This window comes from Balaenoptera musculus, chromosome 18 (assembly GCF_009873245.2).
Source record: "Balaenoptera musculus isolate JJ_BM4_2016_0621 chromosome 18, mBalMus1.pri.v3, whole genome shotgun sequence".
Lineage (NCBI taxonomy): Eukaryota > Metazoa > Chordata > Mammalia > Artiodactyla > Balaenopteridae > Balaenoptera > Balaenoptera musculus.
Genome location: NC_045802.1, coordinates 75541255 through 75556435, shown reverse-complemented (window position 1 = coordinate 75556435; position 15181 = coordinate 75541255).

The window sequence follows — 15181 nt, the reverse complement described above, 5'->3', positions numbered from 1 at the left end:
TTTACAAACCAAAACTTTGATAATAATTTGTGTTGATAAGAATGTGAGAAAAAAAAGATATCCTCATGCTTTTTTGATGCAAATATTTACATCATGTATATACTGATTATCTGTAGGGGGAAATGGCAACATCTATCAAAATTTTAAATGTATTTATACTCTAGCCAACTTAATGAATTTTCAGTGATTTATCTTTCAGAAGTTGTTACATACATACAAAAACATACATTTACAAGCATAGCATAGTTACAGCAAAATTACACTCTAATGAAGGAGAGGAATTAAATTAAATGTAACAGACGTTTGGTTAAATAAATGATGGTATATCAGCCCATGATAACATAAAACTATTTTTAAAAAAACAAAGATACTTCCCTACTGTATTTACCAGTAGGGAAGTATCTTTGAGATATATTAAGCAGAATAAAAAAAGAAATCTGCAGGACACAGTGGAGATTCTTTTACCATTCTTTTTTTTTTTTAACATCTTTCTTGGAGTATAATTGCTTTACAATGGTGTGTTAGTTTCTGCTTCATAACAAAGTGAATCAGCTATACATATACATATATCCCCATATCTCCTCCCTCTTGTGTCTCCCTCCCACCCTCCCTATCCCACCCCTCTAGGTGGTCACAAAGCACTGAGCTGATCTCCCTGTGCTATGTGGCTGCTTCCCACTAGCTATCTGTTTTACATTTGGGAGTGTATATATGTCCATACCACTCTCTCACTTAGTCCCAGCTTACCCTTCCCCCTCCCCCATGTCCTCAAGTCCATTCTCTATGTCTGCGTCTTTATTCCTGTCCTGCCCTTACGTTCTTCAGAACCATTTATTTATTTATTTATTTTTAGATTCCATATATATGTGTTAGATACAATATTTGTTTTTTCTCTTTCTGACTTCCTTCACTCTGTATGACAGACTCTAGGTCCATCCACCTCACTAGATATAACTCAATTTCATTTCTTTTTATGGCTGGGCAATATTCCATTGTATATATGTGCCATATCTTCTTTATCCATTCATCTGTCAATGCACACTTAGGTTGCTTCCATGTCCTGGCTATTGTACATAGTGCTGCAATGAACACTGTGATACATGACTCTTTTTGAATTATGGTTTTCTCAGGGTATGTGCCCAGTAGTGGGATTGCTGGGTCATAAGGTAGTTCTATTTTTAGTTTTTTAAGGAACCTCCATACTGTTCTCCATAGTGGCTGTATCAATTTACATTCCCACCAACCGTGCAAGAGGGTTCCCTTTTCTCCACACCCTCTCCAGCATTTATTGTTTCTAGATTTTTTGATGATGGCTATTCTGACTGGTGTGAGGTGATACCTCATTGTAGTTTTGATTTGCATTTCTCTAATGATTAGTGATGTTGAGCATCCTTTCATGTGTTTGTTGGCAATCTATATATCTTCTTTGGAGAAATGTCTGTTTAGGTCTTCTGCCCATTTTTGGATTAGGTATTTTGTTTTTTCATATTGAGCTGCATGAGCTGCTTGTAAATTTTGGAGATTAATCCTTTGTCAGTTGCCTCATTTGCAAGTATTTTCTCCCATTCTGAGGGTTGTCTTTTCATCTTGTTTAGGGTTTCCTTTGCTGTGCAAAAGCTTTGAAGTTTCATTAGGTCCCATTTGTTTATTTTTGTTTTTATTTCCATTTCTCTAGGAGGTGGGTCAAAAAGGATCTTGCTATGATTTATGTCATAGAGTGTTCTGCCTATGTTTTCCTCTAAGAGTTTTATAGTGTCTGGCCTTACATTTAGGTCTTTCATCCATTTTGAGTTTATTTTTGTGTATGTTGTTAGGGAGTGTTCTGATTTCATTCTTTTACGTGTAGCTGTCCAGTTTTCCCATCACCACTTATTGAAGAGGCTTTTTCTCCATTGTATATTCTTGCCTCCTTTATCAAAAATAAGGTGCCATAGGTGCATGGGTTTATCTCTGGGCTTTCTATCCTGTTCCATTGATCTATATTTCTGTTTTTATGCCAGTACCATACTGTCTTGATTGCTGTAGCTTTGTAGTATAGTCTGAAGTCAGGGAGCCTGATTCCTCCAGCTCCGTTTTTCTTTCTCAAGATTGCTTTGTCTATTCAGGGTCTTTTGTGTTTCCATATAAATTGTGAAATTTTTTGTTTTAGTTCTGTGAAAAATGCCATTGGTAGTTTGAAAGGGATTGCATTGAATCTGTAGGTGGCTTTGGGTAGTATAGACATTTTCACAATGTTGATTCTTCCAATCCAAGAACATGGTATATCTCTCCATCTGTTTGTATCGTCTTTAATTTCTTTCATCAGTGTCTCACAGTTTTCTGCATACAGGTCTTTTGTCTCCTTAGGTAGGTTTATTTCTAGGTATTTTATTCTTTTTGTTGCAATGGTAAGTGGGAGTGTTTCCTTAATTTCTCTTTCAGATTTTTCATCATTAGTGTATAGGAATGTAACAGATTTCTGTGCATTAATTTTGTATCCTGCTACTTTATCAAATTCATTGATTAGCTCTAGTAGTTTTCTGGTAGCATCTTTAGGATTCTCTCTATATATTATCATGTCATCTGCAAACAGTGACAGCTTTACTTCTTCTTTTCCAATTTGGATTCCTTTTATTTCTTTTTCTTCTCTGATTGCTGTGACCATTCATTATTTTTTAAGAGTGATATATACTAGTATGCCTATATGTGCTATCACATCTCTTCAAGATTGCACAGGAATTGTCACAGTGTCTCCTCTGGCAAAGGAACGTGAGGGTCTAAACTTTGTAGTATGTATATATTATCTGTTGAAAACAAGGAAGGACCAATGAATGAAATACCCGTTCATACTAATATCTATAATTACCATAGTCCTTAGCATTTTCCAATACTCACACCATGACTCTGTTCAGGAATGTAGGGAATATTATTGCCTTGCCTTGTGACCATGTCATAAGCATCTTTCTGGTAAGAAAACAAACATTATTTTTATATTGATTTGGTATTGAAAAACTATATCATATTTTTGGTTATTAGATACATAGAAATAAAATATTTTAAAATAAAAATGTTTTCGTTTATTGAAAAAATACACACGAATGATACCAGTTTAATCATGGAGAAACATTGTTGGAGTTAAGGATGTTATTTCATTGAAATAGCCTAGATGAAGAAGCCTTGACTATTTCCTTGACACATTTTTATAAAGGTTAAATTTACCCGGCATTTATGTTTGGCATGATAGCCAAGCTAAATTCAAACTATACCTTGTGTTTGTTTTTCAAGAGTAAGTGCTAATTCTAAGAGCCATGTCTAATTACAACAGAGACCCACTGTTTTCTTTCCTTGTTTTATTGCACTGACAATGAGCACCCTTGGATATTGGTCCTTGTATTGTAAATACAGATAAAAAGATAAGATCTGACTTGTTCATAATGGATACTCTGTAATTTCAGATGATGAGATGGAAAATTAAAGGGCACAGTAAACGCCAAATGAATTTATTCTCCACTCAGCAGTGTTGTTTTCTCTGACCAACATCACCAGAGGAAATGCTTGGAGAAGATACAGTTTTCTCCTCCAAAAGGTAGCTCAAAATGGCTATTCCCCAGAGTTTCCTGGTTTTCCTTCAATGTAAACTTATTAATTGAAGGAGTTTCCCCTTTTGTGTTGGAAATCCTCATGTAAAATCAGCTTACACTTTTTTCAGTAGAGAAATCTGGTGATGTATTTCTTATACTATTGTCTCCGAAGAATAAGTTCATTAGAAGATAATCAGCAAAATACTTTTTCAGACAGTCTGTTAACAGCCAGGCTCAAACGCCAGCCTTGGTAGGAGCAGCTGACAGACTCATGATTCACTGAACAGGACAATAAATTTCAACCTTATTTGAACTTGTTATTAGTGTAAATGAGATCACTGTAGGAGCAGTTACTAATTATCAGTTACCATCAAATACCTGATGGGAGAGGTAGGCATGATATGCATAATTTTAACCATACTCATTTATTTGAACATAGTGAGAATGAGGAGGTTACATTTTTCATGATCTAATTCTTGGTTAGCTTCACTCTTCAATATGAAATTCCATATATATGGAGAGACGTATGTGCAAGGATGCTTATCACAATACTATCGGTAAGAGAAAAATTTGGGAAGGATCTAAATGGGTAAGTAAAATAAAGTACTTCATATAATGATATGATAGACAGACATTAAATTATTGAGGAAGATTTCATAGCATGCAATGTGTACAAAATGATATAAACAGTATGCAATTAAAAATACTTAATTGCATAGGAAAAAATATAACCTGTGGATCATATATCAAAATATGAACACCAATTATATGTAAATGCGTTAATTACGAGTACTTCCTTTTCTTTGTGTTTTCCTAAATTTTTTAGTACTTTTGCAGTGAGGGAAAAGTTCCAGGGAAATGAAATTGTTATGAACTTTAAAAAAATGAGACACTGAACACTGAAATCAGAAATCTTATTTTTCTCTCCTGGTAGAATTCATAAGATATGTCCTTTTTTTTTTTTCTTTTGGCTGATTTAATTTTTCTGATTCCTTTATTATTTCACAAGTTTTTTACTAATGGGAAAGCAGGAGTTATATTTTATTCTAATTGTAAGTTGTTAGGTATAATCTGGTTCTAATCCATTGGTGGTGTTGCCGATACCAAATAGGGCCTGTAGTATCACAGACCCTCGCTCCAGTCCTTCTGCTAATGTGGAAGGAGTGACTGGGCCCAGACTATAGAATAGAATAGAATTGAATACAACAGAATTGAATAGAATAGAATTAATAGAATATTATGAGAATGAGCCTTACATACACATTTTTCTGCGTTCTTTAAACAAAGAACTGATTTTGTAGCACAGTATATCAGAATAAAGTAAGATAAGAAGTAAAAATTCACCAGGTGTCCTTTGTGTAAATAATAGGAAGTATAAATTATGAAGCTAGAAACATATATCAAATGCATTGTACCAGAGTCATAGGATTCTTGGTTTCTTCAGTCCTCTCTCAGGAACTTTTACTATGAGCTTAATGACAAGTACAGTTTAGCATTTCTGTGTTAATCAAAAATCTAGCTTGAAGATTGCGCCTATTAAGGACAACAAATAAAAATTAGAAGGGAGAGGGCAACTAGAAAAAATAATGTCCTGGGACCGAGAAACCATAGAACGCCATTTCCTGTCATTCTATGGAAGAAAGAACCTTCACTGGAACCTTCATTCTTTATTTAGCAATAATCTCCATCATCTCTTCACCATAGCCTCCTCTTTAATGCTCAAATTAAGCTTCAATTTCTCAACATGAAATCTTTGTTCTAATCAACAGGCTTCCCAGTGGCCCATCAGTCTATAATAAATCATTTCTGTAAAAAACCAGGAAAGATCTATGTATCATTATTATATACACCCTTCCTTATGTTCACAGAGATTTTAGAGCACCCTTGACCCCCCTCTCTGCCTGGAAACACCCATCGTGTTTTATGTGGCTCACTCCTACTCTTACCTGCTCCATACACCATCGGCTGAAGAAAAAAAACACAGCCTAAAAGTTGCAAATTATGTTTTATTCAGCAGACTTCCTGAGGGCTTAAGCCCGGGAGGCAGTCTCCTAGATAGCTCTGCGGAACGGCTCCCAAGAGGTGAGGAAGGAGCCAGGATCTAGAGGGGTTTTTGCAACACGGACCAGGCAGTGGGAACATCAAAGGATTGCTGTTAATTAAAGAAAACCAGACATCTCAAGTAAAGGAATTCAGTGCTTTTCTATGTATGAGAAGATGCAAGAGTCTGGGCTCATTGAAATCATTCCTTTCATATGCACCTTAGCTCTCTGGGGTTAGTATCCAGTGTTTTCTCATCCCGAATCCCCTCAGGGCTCACCATAGGGGCCGCTGCAGTGACCTGATGGCTGCAACGTCCTTTGTTTACTGATATGGCAGGTGACATTTTCATTCACAACAGCCTTCTCTAATCTTTCCTTTTCTCTGAACTCTTACTGTATTTCTAGCCTAAAAAAAAAGGTACTTAAGCATTCTGTTTTATCTAGAGCTGTAGTAGTCTTAATAGTTCTTTCAGTGAAATTTAATCTTTTACCCCTGTTTTGGGGGGAATTTTCCCACTTCAGTTATAATTTATATAGTAAACTCCTATCATCAGTTGATTAGATATTCTGTACTATTACTCTTAAATTTGTATTTTTATCTTAGTAGTGTTAGAATGAAAAACAGTAATAGTGTCCAAAAGGTGCTAAGTAAATATTCCATAAGGTTGCTGATGAGTAACTGATGGAACTGATACCAGTGGAAGAGGAAATCAAGGGATGATAAAAAAATTACTTGCTATTTATTATTTTCCAGACTTCTGAATAGAAGTGGCCACAAGACTTACTGGGGAGAGTATGGTAGACTTTTGTACCGTTGAAGACTGTATTAAGTGATGGCTGTTATGACTCAACATTTCTTTGACTAAGAAAACGAGGAGAGGTATTAAAGGGGATGGAATCTGAAATTGGGGGCTGCAGCTCACGGGGAATGGGCTGGAAGAGAGCGCTTTAGAAGACACTTGTTGGCTTTGGGCCTGGGCTGGGATGGGGGGCAGGTGTGTGTGTGTGTGTGTGTGTGTGTGTGTGTGTGTGTGTGTGCGCGTGCATGTGTGTGAAATCTGTGTGCACAGGCAGCTCCCCTGTCCTGCTCAGGGTAAGTGTAGAGTAGATGCTGCTCGGGTCCATCAGCAGAATGAAAACATCATTTCACAGAATTGCTTCCAAAACAGTGTGAGGGGGTTTTGTCCATATTTTACCACAGTAGGAAACAGGTTCAGGGTGGTTGAAATGTTTCCTTACTGTGTACACAGAAGGAAAAGCGTAACGTTATGGTGGAGACACCTGGGAGACACCACCTCAGCCAGACAGATGATCAAGGTCCTCAAGTGGTCTTTCCTCGGTGCCTATATCCTTCCTATCTGTGTGTCCTCTCCGGATGAGAATGCCAGTCTGATTGGATTAGACCCACCCTTAGGGCCTCGTTTTGACTTAATCCCCTCCTTAAAGGTCCTTCTTAAGTACTGATAGTCACATTCTAAGGTAGCTTCAACATATGAATTGGCATGGGGTGGGGACACAATTCAGCCTGTAACAGCTACTTTCCAAATGTGGAGATAAAACCATGTATATTTAAGAACTATCTTTAAAGTGTTTCCATTTTACATCTAAAATGGGATGGACAAGAGTTTGGGCACATCAACTGCAAGTCCCTGCTTTTCCTGAGCGTTTGCATTTCCTGAAAGGCGCCTGCAGGCCCCTGGCTGGCATCAGCCCCGAATCTTCAGACCCTGTACTTCCTCCTTTCCTTCTGCACCTTGGCTTTTCCATCTTGACCTTTCATCTCTTGTTTTGTATTGTATTCTCATCAGGCATCTTGCTCTTTGCCTGAACCTAACGCATCTGCAGATGTTTGGTTCTCCTAATCCCAGCCTTTTTCTTTTTCTGGCCTGAGTTACAAACATGTTTTTTCATTCTCTTGAAAAGTCACTACATACCAGCAGTTTTAAAGAAACATCTAGAAAATTCTGTGATATTTTTGTGATAATGTAACCTTCTTTTTCTTCCCTGTTCTAGGTTTGAATGTCAATCCAAAGATTCACTATCACTCAGTTTTAGAGGGAGCTAGAGGTTGTAGTAAATGGGTGCAATTTTTTTTTATGCTCTAACTTTTTTTTGGAAATTATAGCTGCGAGAGTATGTTTAATACGAAATAGAAAAAGGTCAAAAGATTTAAAACAGTCAATCATAATTTGAACTGAGGAAGGTTTTAGTTAAGCTTTAAAATTATGTTATATAAATAAATTATATGGGCTTGAATGAGCTGTAAGATTTCCCTAAACATCTAAAGGATTTTCAAAGAGGGAGGATGCTATAATTAAAGTGGTAAATCGTTAAGTAAGCAATACTTAAACTATGCAGAAGCTCTTGAAGAACTTGCCAGAAATAAGGATGAGGCAGAGAGTTAGGATATAAATAGGTAATTATATATATATTTAATATACATATAATATATATAATTTATATATATAGGTAATTATATATAATATTTATAATAATATATATAATATATTATTAATAATATTATATATAATTATATAAGTACATATACATACTTTTTTGTTTGGATTGGTATAATTTTGAGACATTAAATATATTAAATATTTTTTAAAACTACTATAAGTCTATTACACGAGATGACAAAATAGATGAAATATCTTGGAATCATGGAGTTCCAAGGAGGCTTAGCAATCACATAAGTTCTTACTCAGTTTAATAAGAAGAGAATTGAGACCAGGAGAGAGATACATATCTCAACACTAACAAATGTATTTGCAAACGTAAATGTGTTCCGTCTTGTACAACAGTCAAGTGAATTGAAGAGAGATGCAAAGAAATTCAATTTGAATATATGACCAATTAATTATAAGGAGGAAAAAAACAGTATAAATGTTCCAGTTCTTCCTACCACTTAACACAAATACACAGATGTGCACTGGTTCCATGATGTCCATCTGTTCTCTGAGATTAGGCAGCTGTGGGAGGTTCCAGATGGATGCACATTCCTTGACACTCATCCTGTCCGGAGGAAAGCCTATTTCTCCTTCCCTGGAACCTTGACTGGCCTGTGATGGTCTTGACTAACAGAGCACGGTAGAAGTGATACCCTGACAGGCCACGACTTGCTTTTAAGAGGACTCGCAGTTTCCACCTTGATCCTGAAACCTGAACCATCGTGTAAGATGTCCAGTTGCCCTGCTGAAGAGACCGTCTAGAGATGTCCTGAAACTGGGGAACAGCAGAGGGGCCCAGACGAGCTCAGCCTTCTAGCCATGGCTCTAAAGGCACCAGACTTGTAAATAAAGACATCTGGGACCCGGGAGACCAGACTAACTGAATGTTCAGGCAATGCCTGCCTGAATTCCTGGTGCACAAAATTGTGAGATACAATGAAATTACTGTCGTTTAAAGCCTCTGAGTTTGGGGAGAGTTTGTTATGCATTAGTAGAATATTGCAGGTTGGATTAACTTAGGAAGAGATTTAACATTAATTTCAGGGAATGACTGTCTTTGCAAAAAATAATCAACATAATAGCTAAGTGTATTAAGATAAGTCAAATATAACTAAGAAATATTCATATCCTTAAGATTCAACCTGAGGCCATCAGATACCCTTAACATACAGGCACAGGTTATTCTTGTCCTGGAAGTGCTGGAAATAATTGTGCTCTAGGTACTGGCTGCTGAGATTGTAGTCCATGGTCCAGGACCTTCAGCCTGACCTGGGAGCTTGTGAGAAATGCAGGATCTCTGGTCCTACCCCGGACTCCCTGCATCATTTTTTTTTTTTCTTGGTCACATGGCTGGCCAGGTTGTTGTGGGGTTTTTTCTATACATCTTTATTGGAGTAGAATTGCTTTACAATGGTGTGTGTGTTAGTTTCTGCTTTATAACAAAGTGAATCAGCTATACGTATACATATATCCCCATATCTCCTCCCTCTTGTGTCTCCCTCTCACCCTCCCTATCCCACCCCTCTAGGGGGTCACTGAGCACCGAGCTGATCTCCCTGTGCTATGCAGCTGCTTCCCACTAGCGATCTATTTTACATTTGGTAGTGTATATATGTCCATGCCACTCTCTTTATCCCAGCTTACCCTTCCCTGCATCATTTTAACAAACTCTCTGAGTGAGTTATTTGCATTGTAAAAGAGGCACTAGCCTAAATAGTTTTATTCGAAGGATGGGAATTTATGTAAATAAATGTGAGAGGAACATTCTTTCTTAGTTTTATTGCAGAGTGTCCCTTCTTCTAGAATGTTTGGACCGTGGTTAAACCTGAAGGGAAAATTGTTCACGTTCATTTCTGCTTCCGTGTTCAGTGATAACGGTTTCTTGTTTTGGGTAACTTCATCTTCCTCCAATATCAGGTTGTTATTAAAGGCAGAATTTCTCCAAATCCACAAATATTCAGGAATAGGAAAGTATATTTTCACATCGGGGCATGTATCATATATGTATTAAAATTATAGCTTTATTAGATAAGAAAAATATATAAACACTTTAATCAGCTCTTTGAAAATAAATATTTTACAAGTTAGGCTACTGGGAAAAGAGATCCAACAAAAATATTATTACAAATGGAATAATTAAACCAGTTCAGATTTCTGGAGCTGGAAAAAGGTGCAGCAAATTTGGAAGGCATCTAGACAAGAGCGACTAAATTTATATTAATAAATTTAACATATAAGGTGACTTCCTCTGGCAAAACTGGTAGCCCAACTCAGACCCCACACCAAAGGCTTCCTGGTCACATCCCAGGGGTCATTCTTTTGACATTTTTCTGCTGTTGCCACCTACTGGTCAAGAATGAATTCTGTTGGTCTTGTGTTTTGACATTCATTGATTTGTATGTTTGTCTTTAAATAACAGCAGATATAAATTATGGGCCTATTATATGATAGGCACTACTGTTACAAAAATAAGACATTGTCCTTGTCTCAAAGAGTTCATGGTTTTGCTCAACAGAAAGACAAAATGAGGCCTTGACATCAAAGAGGTATATGGAGAGACAAGGGTGCAAAGGAACACATGAGAGACATCTTATCCTGCCCTGGAGGTCAGGGAAGAATTTTCACAAAGAAATGGTTCAAATATGGGGTCCTAGTGTCAGAAAGGCTGTGATGTGTGTGAAAAGAAACTCAGGGAGGAAAAATAACTGAAATCTATATGACTTATTAAATTGTTAAAATTGAAGTATGAATCTATTGATCAAGCCATATTATGGTTTGTAGAAAACACACAGAAGAGGTGGTTTCAGTGTGAACCACAGAAAGGATTTTTTAAGAAGAGATTTTTCTTCACAAGAGTTAACTAAAGATGAGTGATCTATATCCTTTAACAAATATTCATCAGGCACCAGCTGTGTACCAGGCATGGTGTGGATGCTGAGGATGAAACAGTGATCAAGACAATGAGGGAATGAAAACTGATGCAGCCACTATGGAGAACAGTACGGAGGTTCCTGAAAAAACTAAACATAGAATTACCATATGACCCAGCAATCCCACTACTGGGCATATACCCTGAGAAAACCATAATTCAAAAAGACACATGCACCCCAATGTTCATTGCAGCACTATTTACAATAGCCAGGTCATGGAAGCAACCTAAATGCCCATCAACAGACGAATGGATAAAGAAGATGTGGTACATATATACAATGGAATATTACCCAGCCATAAAAAGGAACAAAATTGAGTCATTTGTTGAGATGTGGATGGATCTAGAGACTGTCATACAGAGTGAAGTAAGTCAGAAAGAGAAAAACAAATATCGTATATTAACGCATGTATGTGGAACCTAGAAAAATGGTATAGAGCAGAAGTTGAGACACAGATGTAGAGAACAAATGTTCGGACACCAAGGGGGGAAAACCGCGGTGGGGTGGGGATGGTAGTGTGCTGAATCGGGCGATTGGGAGTGACATGTATACACTGATGTGTATAAAATTGATGACTAATAAGAACCTGCAGTATAAACAAACAAACAAACAAAACAACTAATACTAAACTTTCTTTGGGTTATTTGTATGGAAATATGTTAATATAAATGTTTCAGACATTACATGAAATTTCTAAAAATCCTATATGTTCTGGTATAATGTTATAAGGCATAATTCTAGTTATTACTTTAAAATGTATATCTCAGAAATAACTAAAAAAAATAATAATAATAAGTTTGAGCACATCTTGCACTCATTTGTGAGCTACGCTTCCTGACGCTCAGGATAAGTGCACACTGAGAAGAAGCAGCCCTGCCCGTCCTGGGGTTCCCCTGACTCTCAGTCCATGTGTCTTCATGACGATCCAAGTCACCTGCAAATAAACATGGCCATGAACTTGAGGCACCAAACACAAGGAAGCAGAGTGCTCTTATATGGTAGGATTTGGGAGTCAGGCTCTCCCTCCGTAGACCTTCGGTCTAGAAATACACCCAAAAGGGCCATACACACAGGGATGCATTGTGGATTCACAGCAGACCACTAACAGGAAGTTGGGAATAAATGGGGGTCACGTATTTTACAATGAGGCTGTGAAGGATAAGAAGTACCAACTAATACTTATGACTCAGACAAAGTTGGAATTGTGAGTGGGACAGACGTACTTCCCGACAAACGTGTGTGTTGCCACATTTATGCCCGGGTGCAGGTGCTCCTGCTATGCCCCAGGTAGACGTTCTGAGGCTTCCTGAGGGTATTAGGAAAGGTCTCTCAGTGTGAGTGCCTGCCATTGCAAAACTGCACCTGGTGGGCAAGGAAGAGGGAAACACACACAACATTTAAGTTGTCTCAGTCTTCCAGTTTCCCAGTTCCAGGAGTGTGGGTTCTCCTCTTACATACCTGTATGAGTCAGGATTCTCCAGAATACACGCATATGTATATATGACTTATGATAAAGATTATATACACCGCCACGGAGACTGAGAAGTGCTACGTTCCGCAGTCAGCAGGCTGGAGACCGAGGAGAGCTGGTAGTGTACGTTCCAGTCCTAGTCGAGCCCTAAAGCAGTTGCAGAGCAATGTGGCGGCTGGAAGACAGTCAGGGTGAAGTTCCCTCTCAATCGGCCTCTTTGTTCTATTCAGGCCTTCAATGGACTGAGTGAGGACCACCCACATCCGGGAGGGGCCATCTGCTTCTCCTAGTCTACGGACTCAAATGTTAATCTCGTCCAGAGACACCCTCACAGACGCACCCCAATCACGTGCGACCAAATGTCTGGGTGTCCTGTGGTCCAGTCAAGTTGATACATAACATTAGCCATCATGATGCCTACACTTCCTATTTGGACTTTAGTCCTGGAAAGTTCCTTACGTATGATACGGTCATGGATTCTTTACCCTTAAGTGGTCTAAGAAAGAGATCTATTCAGGGATCTGGCAAGAGTGTGTGTGTGTGTGGGTGTGGTGTGTAGGGTATGTGTGTGTGTGTGTGTGTGGCGTGTGGTGTGTGGTGTGTGTGTGTGTGTATGTGAGGGATGGATGTGAGAATTTTTCCAGGAAGGGCTTCATAGGTTTCATCTGACTTTCACTTGTATTCTTGACACCCAGCATGTTAACCACCATGTGGTACAAAACCCACAAGCTATAGGTTAGGGTCCTGAGTGGGGCAGAGCTGTGCCCAGATGCACACACCTCTTCAGCAGAAAAGCTAGGAGAGGACCTGTCACATCGTCTCACCTGGTGTTCTTGGCCCTCACCTGTGCGCTCCCTCTAGACAGAATCCAGTATTTAATGATTTAGTGATTATTAAGGGATATAGGCTAATTTGCTAATATTACTGAGTCTTAGAGATGTGTCCCAACCCTCCACTACTTGGGATTTGTAAGCTTCAAGGGACAGGGACCACGTTGTCTTCAAGCGCTTACGAGAGGTGTCACATGTTCTAAGGTTCTGTTTGGTGTTAAGAAATGTTAAATCATGAGGTCTTATACTTTCTAAGCTTTACTTATGAAATTCTCCAATATTATTTTCTGCACTTGCATATGGATTTATCTCTCACTTTGGCTCTAAGCTTAGCCATAGCACATAACAAAAATATTATAGAACCCTGGACTCTGTGAAACAAAAATCTGATAACTACTGGAACTAATGGAAAAAAAATTTTAATATATTTTATATTCTCCTTAACATTCTGAATAGAGATTATTGATGTTTTATCTCAGTGTCTCCTATTTGTTTAATCATTTTCCTCATTTTATACTAAAGTATTTCTAAATAACAAGAGGAAAACAGTTTTATGATAGCAATAATTTAAATTCACTTAATTTAAAAAATACGATCTTCTAAATGTCACATTTATCTCACATTCCACTTTCCATTAAAATGTCCCCTGAAGTGCGGATCTTATAACTAAGAGAGCATTTACAGTCGTTATCATAAATATGAAGATGCTCATAATCACATTGGTGTCTTCGTTTCACAGACTACATGCCTTTCTGAGGGTTTTCAGATCACATTTAGTTATTCACTAGAGCCACCCAGTGAGACAAGTTGCTCAGATGAATATTAGATGACTGAATGCTTCGAGTAATATGTTTTACTTTATTTTGTGTAAATGTGAAATTATATCAAACAGCATGGCAAGGTTCCCCTCCTCTTGCGGGGAACAATTCCCGAGAGTTCCAGCAGGTGGCAGCATCGAATATCGCAAAAGGGCCGAATCGCCTCAAACAATCTAAGCACCAGCATGCTGTTCTTTCTCCTTTTACCGCGACTGAGGCCGCCCCGCGACCTTTAACGTGAAAGTAACATGCGTGTACATGCTAACAATGAAAATAACTTTTCAGTATGGAGATAACATACCATGCTAAAGACAATCATAATAAAAATAGCTAAACTATACTGAGAGCTGAATCTACGCTTCCCACCGTTCTAAGCACTTTATACGCGTCATTTATGTATTACTCACACCAATGTTTCTGTTGGTATTGTTACTGTGTCCATTTTACAGGCCGCAAAACCGAGGCAGGGACTTGGCCCAAGTTTTCACAGCTGCTAAGTGGAGGTGGTAGAATTTTAAACCAGGCCATCTGGCTCTAATGGCCAGTCTTTGAACCACTGTCATGCTGCTGATTGTGGGAAATGCAATAACTGATGAGACTTCAAAGGACTAGGAAAAATACGATGAGTTTTCAGAAAAGAGACCTGAGTATTAAAGGTAATTGTTAAAAGGTGGAGAAATTACTAGGTCATTAAGGAGTGTTTCAGTAAGAAATAAAGAAATGAATGAATAAAACTAGAAGAGGAAATGAGACTTCAAGGAGGCCTGCAGTTAATGCTACGAGTCAGAGCACTCTGATGTAGGGCAAAGAGAGGTAACACGTAAGGGCAGGAGAAAGAAGAAAGTTCGTGTGGGCACAGGAAATGTCACAGGGGCACACGGGGCCGCGGAGAGGCTCTGGATCTGCATGGAGCATTAGCCAGGGAATCAGTCTTGACTGTGTCCATCTAATTCCAGGATGAGGTCTCCATCACCTCCATCTGTGCTGTGGCCAGATCCCATAACCCCTCGGTGGGGAGATAGGACAGAGCTTACAGAATATTTGTACTTACCCATAATTTTTCCGTTGTGTGATCATTAG